Source organism: Vulpes lagopus, chromosome 12 (genome assembly GCF_018345385.1).
Source record: "Vulpes lagopus strain Blue_001 chromosome 12, ASM1834538v1, whole genome shotgun sequence".
NCBI lineage: Eukaryota > Metazoa > Chordata > Mammalia > Carnivora > Canidae > Vulpes > Vulpes lagopus.
The window spans coordinates 34,729,730-34,739,048 of NC_054835.1; positions in this window are offsets into that span (position 1 = coordinate 34,729,730).

Here is a 9,319-nt window from a genome sequence, read left to right on the forward strand (position 1 = left end):
GATCTGCCTACTGACCCCAGAGCTCAGTTCCCCAAAAGAACACTCTTTGTTTTGTAAACTACCCGCCATTGTGAAGTTCAAGCCCTGGTGACTTACTTTGTGCTAACTCCTTTCTATTTCCAGGAAACATGATGGGATCTCCAAACCACTTCAATCCAATGCTTAAGATAGCTGCAGTCCCTGGGCAGTCTTTCTAGAAACTAAGGTGTCATGAGAGGCCCTTTAAAGACTTTGAGAACTACCCAGTTTTCAGAGGGCTGTAAAGAATCTTACCTGGGGAAATGTCATCTTTCTGAATCTTACGATAGATTAGAAGAAATGAAAGAAGCTCCTTTTTTTTTTTTCATCTTCGCAGTTGAGGAAGAAATGATTTTTTGGAAGAAGTGCTGTTTATTATCTGAGCCACCAAAGTTCAAAGAACTTTTTGGATTCTGTGTAGAAGGAATAGAGAGATGGAGGTAAGACCTTACCTCCCCCAGGAGCCTCTGCCAGAGGAGGAGGATTTGGCAGCAGGTAGGCAGGTGGCCAGCATGTGTCTCCTCTATCTGCCCTTCCTTGCCCTTCCTTCAGGATCTGGGAAAGGGGAGAGAACAATGCAGGAGGGAGCCTCTGTACACCCTGCCTTGGGACGTGTCTGAGAGATCCAATCCCCTTAGTGGAGGCTTTGCAGAAATTTGGAGATCCAGGACAACTCCCCCTAGTGTGGGCACACCACACTTTCCTGATGGCTGTGTTTTCTCTTCCAGACTTGGAAGGAGAGCAGGTGGTACTGTGGCCACACCTTGCACACTGCCTATTTGAATGATGATGACTTTGGCATTATCTGGACTCCTAGGGAGACCAGAGGGGAATAACCAAAGTCAGAAGCTCAATAATAATAGCCAACACTTTATAGTATTTACTATGTACTAGATACTGTTCTAAGCAAGTGTATGTTTTAACTCATTTCCATTTCTTAAGAGCCCTCTGAAGGTTGTGCTATTTCCCTCATTTATAGATGAAAGAAATGGAAGCAGGGAGCTTGTGACAGAGCCAACAGAGCCAGGACTTGAGCTGTGGGATTCTGTTTCCAAAGTCTGTGATCCTTCACCATTACACTAGACTATTCCTTTGGCTGACCTCAATAGGTAGCCTTTATAAAAGAACCACACTTGATTATTTAGGGGACGTTATCTAAAATGCATGTTGTGCCAAGCTCCCCATGCACACCCAGCATGGTCCTGTAAGTGGTGGTTTGCTCAGCAACCCCAACCTCATTTTAGTATCAACCTTTGCCAGGCACAGTTAGAGAATGGAAATCTGCTGTGAAAACACAATGCAATAGGCTGTGAGAACTTGAAGGTCATATGCTAGTTTGTATTTATCCACATCACTACCACTGTCTGGGCACTCAGATTGTTTAAGAAGTAACTCTAGGCACTATACGTACCTGAGGTCTTCGGTCATGGGCTTTCCTAGTATTTACAATAGCAAAAGAGTGAGGTTGACTCAGTAGCTGCTCTGGGGTCAGATTCCACTGGGGTCCCTAAATGTCTCAGACAAAGGGAGATATTTGAAACAATACCTGTTTTATTCACTCAGTACATTTATTGAACATCTACTGGGTTAAGAACTTGTGGTGATACATATAAACCTTTAGGACCTTTCAAGGAGTTACCATTCTAACAAAAGATAACCCATGTGCCTAAATCATACACAGGAAATGTGGAGGTATGAACAAAAAAAAGGAGAGAGGCTGCCCATCTGAGGGATTCTAGATAGCACAGGAAGTTATCAAATGATGAAGAATGGGTCATCCCAGGAATCATGGGCTCCCTCAAAGTTCCAGCCTCAGTGGAGGAAAAACCTGGTCCTGGTTATTTTTCTCCATCTGATGTGTACCCACAATGGGAAGAATGTGTGCTAACCCTTGGGGGGAAAAGCAGAGGAAATCAGAATGAGAAGCTCTGCTGGCAGCCCATCACTCCCAGGAGAAGCTGCCTTTGATTTGGGGTATTTTAATTTTTTTTCACTGTTCCAACTTTTTTTTTTTTTAAAGATTTTATTTATTCATGAGAGATACAGAGAGAGGCAGAGACACAGGCAGAGGGAGAAACAGGCTCCATGCAGGGAGCCCGATGCGAGACTCCATCCCGGGTCTCCAGGATCAGGCCCTGGGAGGCGCTAAACCACTGAGCCACCAGGGCTGCCCCTGTTCCAACTTTTGGACAGAAAGACACCGTGAAAGACAGCTGGGATTTAGAACTTTGTTCATTAAGCCCAGAGGTGGGATGGGGAGGTCAGGTAAGAAGTCCAAGGAAAGGAGTGGTGGTAGTGAGGGAGCGGAAGTAGGTTGCACAGGAGGGACTGGTTCTAATTCTTATCTTTTCAAGATGCTTATCCTAGAAACCTCCTCAGGCTAGAAGCTCCCTCTAGGGGTCATCTCATTTGTTTTCCTACCTTCAGAGACAAAACTGTTTTTGTTAAGTATCAGGGTTCACAGCAGGTAGCACGCTCCCAGAAGTTGGTGTTGGTGGAATGTGCCTGTTCGCAGCATGAACTCAGATACCCCCAGGGCACTCCCACCTGCTGTCCCCCACCTCCCATCACCACCCTGGACTTCTAGCCACGGGAACAAGCCTTTTCAGAGCTCAACTGTCCCGTTTTCCACTGTGGCTTTTCAGATGCTTACAATATCCTCCAGTTTGAGCATAAATCAAAGAATGAGACTCTGGAGGAAAAGCTTAATATAAATCTAAGCCAGAAATTAACAGCCCCAAATAACTTCTTTCCTGGGTCACTCTCCCTGGGCAGTGCCTTTCCCCAGGCTCCCCCAGCCTTCCTTTGTGGCTGAGTACTCTGTCATCCTCTGAAAATACTGCCACAAGCTGGCCAAACCCCATCATGTGACCTGCAATGTTCAGAGAGCATCACTTCTCTGAAAGGAGCGTGCATCTTGCTTTGGAACAGAAAACATCAGCGTCTGATCTGTGTCTCATCCCACCTTCACCAGCAGGAAGGGCGGTCCAGGGCCCACAATTTTCCCTACACCTTTGTAACTGCTAAGATCTAAGTAAGAATGTTCTAGAGCAGTATGGGGACCTCATTAAGCGTCCAAGTAAAATTATTCCCAGTAACCCTGTACAGGAAAGAATATGGGCTTTGGTGTAAGACTTTGAACTGAATCCCAACATACCCCTTGAATAGCTGGCTGCTAAACCTACTCAGCCTCAGATTTCCTATCTGAAAAGTCCTACTTGTTATGGGCAGTGTGAGGATTATGTAAGCTATAGAGCGCATTAAGCATAATCCTCTTCCGCGTGGGGAATCACCGGAAGTCTTTCTACTCTTCTGTGAGATGGGGCTTGAACCCTCTCTCTTCCTCTCTTTCTCTCTCTCTCTTCTTCTCCTCCTGGGGCTTAGCCTCAAGGGCATGTGCTCAGCCATCTTAGGGGGGAGGCCTTAACTGGCCTTAAAACATGCATTTTCACGAGAATCCTAGGCAGTGAAACTTAACTGTGGATTAGCAGGAAGAAGAGAGGAAAGAAGTGAGAGGAAACCGTACTTCATTATTCTGCGGTGGAAGATGGTGTTCATGGGGTTCAAGTGCACTGGCTTTGGAGTCGCATAGACTTACTTGGGCTTGGTTCGCTGCTTGGCCAGGGGCCTTGGGCAAATGATTCGATCTCTGTGAGCCTCATTTTCATCATCTCTGAAATGGAGAGAATATTAAATGGTGACAATACACACCTGCCAGGGTTGTGAAGATTTAATGAGATGCTGTATGAGCACATACTGGGTGGTGCTGTTAACTCTTTGTAGTGGAAATTATTCATCCTGCCATAGAGGCATCTCATTGGTAAAGAGTACCCACCTTCTGGGGTGGGCATGGGTCATCATTCTGCTCATCCATGAACACCAACTTCTCCTCTTAGGAGGTCTTATGGGGAAATTGTTGGTTGTGATGATTGTTAAGAGTTGCTTCCAGTTCTTTTTTTTTTTTTTTTTTTTTGCTTCCAGTTCTTTTGTCACATCAAGACCCTAAGGCGATTTCCCTTTTTAGTCTGTTGCCCCTTGTGGTGCATTGAGATGGGGAGTGATGCTTGAAATAGGAGGTTGGTAAAAAGCTTAGCTTCATTTTCTGAGGTATTGGAACCAGAAATGAAGGGTGGAGAAATGCTTTTAGGGCCTCCATGGAGGTCCCAGAGGTTCCCATGTCGACGCTATTAATAGACTTTGTTTCTGCTTGCTGGTCTCCAACCACATAACCTAGAGTCTCTCTCTCTCTCTCTATCTCCTTCTTTCTCTCTTCTCTCCCCTCCTCTCTAGCTATCCTAGTCCTGGACTCTTCCTCTGTCAGCAAAGAGATTGTATCTGTTCCTACTTTGATGTCCAAGGGCAGCTTTGGGGAAAGGAGCCTGTTCTCACGTCCCAGCTCTTGTTCCAGCCACGGGCAGGAACATGTACCAGCAAGTATCCCCAACCAACTGGAGCAACCAGACCCAGGACTGACATTCCTGGAGAGCCTCTATGGGTACTATTATTATTCCATTTTGCCAATGAAGATGCTGAGGCATTGAGAGGTTAACTTACCTAAAGTCATATAGCCAGTGTGTGAGCCCAGACAGTCTGACGGGAGAGCCGTGCTCTTCCATTACTCTGACCTTTGCTCATTGCCACCCACCCTGGATACTAAGGAGATTTGGAGGCCCTGAGGCCTAAAATACCTGGTGCCCATTATATGCAATTGAATTTTGGTAGCAATGACCTTAACCAAATAATTCTCAGATCTTCAGTCAGCACATCCACACAAGAAACAAGATGGCAGCTGCAGCACAGGTCTCTGAAGAGCTGCGGAGTAACTTTCTACTGGTAGACTGATTCTTGCAGGCAGCACCACAGCAGTTGTCATGGGCACTGTGCTGTGACAGGATGCAGCCCCTAGTTCCAACTGTCTTCTTACAGGCAGCCACTCTCCATCGCATGTAGCTGAAAGTATAAAACCAACTTCCCCTGAGTGCCATGACCCTTGGGGCTGGGTGTGTGGGTGCTCATCTGCATACCTCTTTTCAGGGGGCAGGGGTGTGGTGGGCAGGACAACAGTTTATTTATTGATAAATAAATTGAGGGCACAGTGTCTTTTGGCCACCTGCTCCAAGGCTGCTTTCTCCTGCAGCCTCACTCCTGGAAAACCCAGGTTGGCAAGAACTGAGGGTAGGGAGTCAGGAGAGGAAATGGAAGGGGAGTTCATGGGAGCCAGAGATAAGGCAGTCTGAGGGGAGGTGGGGCTCATAGTGGCAAAGGTGAAGCAAGGTCAGAGGTGAGGGGAGGCTTGACAGGAGGGGTTGAAGGTAAATGGGGACTTATGAGGTACATGGAGGAGGTCAAAGGTGGAGGAGAGGTTGGAGTGAAGGAAGGCTCATGGGGTTAAAGGTGTGGGGTGGGGGCACCTGTGGCTCAGTGGTTGAGCATCTGTCTTTGGCTCAGAGCGTGATCCCGGGGTCCTGGGATGGAGATCCGCATCAGGCTCCCCACAGGGAGCCTGCTTCTCCCTCTGCCTATGTCTCTGCCTCTCCCTGTGTCTGTCATGAATAAATAAATAAAATCTTAAAAAAAAAAAAAAAGAGGTGGGGGTTGCTAGGTCACCAGTGAAGCAGGGCTGGGAAGGGTGCATGTGTCCAAGTTAGAAGAGCTCAAGGGAGTCAGACATAGGAGGAAGGCTCAGTGATCATCGAGATGAAGTGAGGTTCATGGGCTCAGACAGGAAGAGAACCGGGGCTCTCCAGGGGTGGGGGGCTGGGGTCAGTCGCCTAGCAGGAGGGCGGGCACAGAGGTGGGGGGCTGCCCTAGACCACCTCCCCCTTGGCCTCCTCCTCCTGCCTGGACTCAGACACCAGGTGGCTCACGTTGCTCTGGGCATCATGAACTCCAGCTCCAAGCCCTCGCCAACCAAAAACCAGTGCAGGCAGGCCTTGTGCTGGACTGTGGCTGCGAACTTCTAGGAGATGCATAGGGACAGCTCCTACAGGCCATGGGGAGGCCACGTGGGATGTCCCCCATGACTGACTCCGTGCTGTTGGGGATCTGCCCGACCAAGTGGCTGCTATACTGGCTCTGCATGCCCAGCATCTGCCCGTGTGTGCGTGTGTCGTCCAATATGGTGGCCACCAACCACATGAAATGCGGCACCTGAATTCTAGCTAATGGGACTCAGGAACTGAATTTAAAATTTTATTTCGTATGAACTAATGTACATGAATTCAGTGCTAACTGCATGGAAGAGGGCAGGTTTGTAACCTTTCTGTAAAGGTACTCCTGGAGGTCAGGGACCAGATAGAAGTGGTGGTTAGGGAAGGTCAGGAGGAGAACTGCCATTTGGGGTCTTCAGCGGTTAACCGCAAGGGTTAAAATATGTGTCATCCTAGAAAGAATATCGGCACTAAAGACAGATAGGCCTGGGTTTGAATATTGGCTCTTCCATTTATTAATCGTATGACCTCGGGCAAGTTTCCTGTAAACATTTAGAGTCTCAGATTCAGTGTCTTTAAGAGGGAAGATAATACTTATGAGGTATCTCTTCCTCCATAAGATCTGTAGGGTTTGCTTTGTTCATTCATTCATTCATTCCACAAACATTGATTGAACACCCTCTATGGCCAGACCTCGTGCTGGGCCTACAGGGGAAAAAGAAGCCCATAGTGACTTGGTCCTCCTGAGTGTTGTAGGCTAGGGTGGGAAATAGTAAAGTCACCCAGAGAGGATTGCAAGGAATAAATTGCACATGTTTAAAGCACCAATCAGAATTGTTAGCGCCGCCCATTCCCTCTCTTTGGGCGTTGTGCTTCTGTTCTGCTCTGGGTCCCTGCCAGGCCCCAGCCCCCTCTCTGTTTCCTGGCTGCCCATGTAGAAAAGAGACAAAACAGTCTCCATTCTCAGACAGAACTGGATGTATCTCTCACACCGAGACAGCAAACGTGTACGGGATGAGTGCATCCTCACCCCGTCATATCAAGACTTGAAAAGGGCAGAAAACACCCAAGCACTCACCCAGGCAGACAGGTTGGGAAGAGGCTCTACCTCCAGGAAGGTCCAATCCAGGAGGTGCTAGAGCTGAGTCCTGTTTTCCCTTCACCTGAGTGGGGTTGAGGGTGGCCAGGGTGTCTCTGGGGACCCAGGTGCCAGAGGTCCATGTCCTGGGGTAATTTAGGATGTGGATGCAGAAATTCTTACCCAACCCTGAAATAGAAGTGCTGAAGAGCTCAGAAGCCAGAGAGGTGGGAAGGAGCAGGGTGGTAGGCCTGCCCACCTGCCTGCCCTTCCCTCTCCCTCAGGAGAACGCCAACTGGAAGGTTATTCTTCCTTCTTCCTGACACAGCCTGAGAGATGAGTGTCACTTGACCTCAGGGCACATTCCAGAATGAGGCCACAGCCAAGAATAGGACCCAGGAACCCTGCCACCCATCCTGCCTATATTAATCACACATTCCCAGAGCAGGAGAGAGACTTCAGACTCCTTGAAGAGGTGGGAAAAGGAGGAGGAGGAGGAGGATGAAGGAGAGGAAGGAGAGGAAGGAGAGGAGGAGGAGGAGATGGTATCAGGAAGTGGAGTTGGGAAAAAGCAGGGAAGACCCCTCAGAGCCCTGCAGCCTTTCGGTGTGCCTCACGGCCCTTGGTCCCAGACCCTTGGTTCATTCAGCAAATCTCATGTGAGCCCTGGGGGCTGAGCCCTGCAGACCTCAAGGAGTCCCCCAGGAGGTGCTTCTGGCTTAGGTGATGCAGGTACAGAGACCTCAAGAGTCTTGTTGCCACCTGGGGACAGCAGAGGCTTCCCTGGGGAGCTGAGTCTGGGAGGATGAGTAGGCATAAGGCTGATGTCTCTCACTCAGGAATGTAGGCCATGACTGCTTATGTGTGTGATAGAAATATCATGTCATTTGGCAAGGTCATAAGACAGCCCCGGGGTGGCTGACGGGAGGCAGGCTCTTAGGAGATATTTGGGGTCCTGATGGGACTCCACACTGCCTAGCCCAGGGCAGGGTATGTGTGTGTGCGTGTTTGTGTGCATGCACAGTGTGTGTCATACACTGACAGAGGCCAACTGCCTATGTTCGAGTCTTGGCTCTGTCACACGGCAGCTAGGTGATCTTGGGCAAGTTTCTGGTCCCGTCCAGCCTCAATTTTCCAACCCACAGAATAGTGTTCTGTCCTGTAGAGTCATGATGCAGACAAGAGATGATGTCTGGTGCCTGTCCCAGAGTGAGTGCCAGCTCAGTGTTGTTGTGATACCAGAACAGTTGGACACTGGGCGCTCCCCCCAAGGAAATCACCATGCGGCTGTCTGTTCTCCCCCTTTCTTCATCAGGTCCCGCCCCTGGTCCCTGCTCTCTGGCCCCACTGTCCGGGGGGTGACATCAGACTATGGAGCAGCTGGCCAGACAATGGAGCAGAGTGTCCTAGGAGGCTGGAGGTGCTAGGGGAGGCAGAGGGTGGAAAAAGCCAAGCTGTCCTGCCCCAGAGGCCTTGGGATGGTTGGTCCGGAGACAGCCTGCGCCAGACCAGGCCTCTGAAGAGGCAAACAGCAATGGACTGGAGTGGGAGGAGGCTCAGGAGGGGGAGCAAACAGATGCAGGAAGGGAAGGAGTGAGTGTCCAGTGTAGACAGGAAGCCAGGTGAGTCTGGCCTCAGACCTGTAGGGGGGCTCCATTCCCCGGTGTCCTGGGGCCCAGGCTGGGGCCAAACCTCCCAAACTGGGTAACCAGCCTCCCCAAGTTCCCTGGTAACCAGGCCCTGGGAATTCAGCTCACCGTCTACAGAGCACCTGCAGAGGTTAGTTACTGTGTAACCCTTAGGCATCAGAGATCAAAGACTCACATTTGGTTTCAAGGACAGAAAAATAAATGCCATGTAGTAGGTTTAAAAGTAGAATAGATGCCCATTCCCTAAGTGCCTATGTTTTCTGAACCCCAAATCAGCCTATGCAGGGTGATCCGTCTGAATGTGCTCTGTGAGCAATAGAATAAAATATTTGAAGTTGTATGTTCGAGTCTGTGAAACCCCCGGCCCAGCAGGATGAGGCAAGGGCTTTAAGTCCTGGGGGTCTGTCTTTGGCCAGGCAGTTGCTGAGGGCCAAGAGGGGGCACAGGGACAGCCATCTGTGCCAGGCTCTGTCTCCTAGGCTTTTCATTATGGCAAGGTTAACAGGGCCAAGCTCCTCAAGTCTCCAGGAAGTGCACATACTACCCTCTGCTTTACAGACAAGGAAGCTAGGGCTCAGAGAGACACCAGGGAAGTGTCAGAGCCCAGATTCAGACCTAGGTTGTTCTGGCTGCACCAGCCGGGC